This window comes from Euphorbia lathyris, chromosome 2, assembly GCF_963576675.1.
Source record: "Euphorbia lathyris chromosome 2, ddEupLath1.1, whole genome shotgun sequence".
In the NCBI taxonomy this organism is placed as follows: Eukaryota; Viridiplantae; Streptophyta; class Magnoliopsida; order Malpighiales; family Euphorbiaceae; genus Euphorbia; species Euphorbia lathyris.
This window is the reverse complement of record NC_088911.1, coordinates 106,916,303-106,918,399: the sequence shown is the minus strand read 5'-3', so window position 1 is coordinate 106,918,399 and position 2,097 is coordinate 106,916,303. Positions and strand designations below refer to the sequence as shown.

Genomic DNA, 2,097 nt, shown 5'->3' with positions numbered 1-2,097 from the left:
TAAATGATATTAGAAATATGTGGGACAAAACAGATGAGCAAATGGAACGCGAGTTCTTGCAGCAAATAAAAGAACCATCCGCACCACCTCGACGTAGAAAATATGTGGATCGAAAACGTGAAGAAGGTGCAGAATGTTTATATAAAGATTACTTTATTGACGAACTCGTATACAATGACAACTTTTTTCGAAGAAGGTTTCGCATGAGCAGACCGTTGTTCCTACATATTGTAGAGGCCTTAGGAAATTGTTAGAATATATTATATTAATTAGTTAGAATATACTACATTAATATAATATATTATCATTATTGTATTTTTGAATGTATTTGAATTAGTCAATCTTGTTCATAATAGGTAGTTATTGTATAGGATTCTAAGCCTAAAATTACTCCTATTCATTTGTATTCCATTTGTATTTATTCCTGATTCATCTAATGAGAAAGGCAACAAATTACCTTCTTTCATGGTATCAGATTCTAGGCAACTTTCCTAATCTTCCGCTATCTCTCTTTCTCTTTCAATTTTCTTCCTATTCTCTTCCAATTTTCGGCAGCCTCCTCAAGCCCAGCCGGCCGAATTCTCCCCCCCCCCCCCCCCCCCTCCGATCTGTTCACCTCATTCATCATGTCAGACACAAAATTTCACCCCGCTCTCGGTGTGTCTAATATCTGCAATCATATTAACATTACTCTTGAACTAGATAATGTTCAATATTCAACATGGGCAGAATTGTTCAAAATTTGTGCTCGCTCCCATAAGGTTCTAGATCATATAATTATGTCTGACAAAACTCTCACTGGACCTAAGAATGAGAGTGAAGAAGAATAATGGGTGACTCTTGATGCCACTGTCCTTGGATGGATTTATTCCACTATCTCCACCGACCTCCTCCACACAATTATTATTCCTGGATCGACGGCCATGGAAGCATGGTACCGATTATGGGATCTTTTTGAAGATAATAAGCACTCTCGTGCCGTCGCTCTTGAACAAGAGTTTTCACATACTAATATGGATGAATTTACTAATGTTTCGTTGTATTGTCAACGTCTAAAGGAACTTTTCGATCAACTCAAAAACGTTGATGCACCGATCTCTAATGACCGCTTGGTCCTTCAAATGGTTTCCAGTTTGACAGAAGCTTTTAATGGAGTTGGTACCCTTCTCCACCAACCCAATCCACTACCCCCTTTTCACCAAGCTCGCTCTATGCTCACCCTTGAAGAAGCCGGATTGGCAAAGAAGGCGGCAACGGCCTCTTCGTCTGCTTTGGTTACTCAAACCCCGATTCAATTTCTGGGAAATAATATGCCTAGAAATAATAGCAAACGTCACTCTGGTGGCTGAAACAATATAAATAGGGGTCGTAATGGACAGACCGACGGTGGCAGAACCGGCGGCATAAACAACGGCAACGGCGGAACAGGCGGCGATGGTAGTAACCATCGCCGGAGCAACCAGTCACCGACGGCGGTGTGGCTGGGGCAGTGGTACGGCAGTGGTAGCAGTAGCAGTCCATGTGGCTTTCTCCCTCTTTGGGCTATTCCACCTTGTCCATATCCATCAAACCCATGGGCTAGGCCTATTTCCAATGGTTCTAATAATGCAAGAAGAAGTGAAGGGCTTTTGGGCCCTAACCCCCAACAGGCCTAGCAGCAAGCGTATTCTACTATTGCCTCAGAATATGCTCCTACTGACATTGAATCCTCCATGTACACTATGGGCCTCCATCCACCCGCCTCTCCTTGGATAATGGACACCGGTGCATCCTCTCACGTGACATCGGATAAAGGTACTCTCCCCTCTTATTTTAATTCAAGCAAAAATAATGGTATTTTAGTTGGAAATGGCCATTTAATTCCAATTCATGGATACGGACACACAAAATTGCCACACCCACACCCACCTTTAGCCTTGAACAATGTCTTGTATGCACCTCATATTATTAAAAATTTAGTTTCTGTCCGAAAATTTACCACTGATAATTCTGTATCTGTGGAATTTGATCCATTTGGATTTTCTGTGAAGGATTTTCTAACGGGCAAACTTTTAATGAGATGTGAAAGTCAGGGAGATCTATATCCGGTTACAACAA

The 2,097-nt window shown here is 41.6% G+C and overlaps 1 pseudogene; it reads left to right on the top strand.

Moving 5' to 3' along the window:
• Positions 1 to 626: 626 nt before the first annotated feature.
• On the top strand, positions 627 to 1,655 carry LOC136217344 (uncharacterized; annotated as a pseudogene).
• Positions 1,656 to 2,097: the final 442 nt, after the last annotated feature.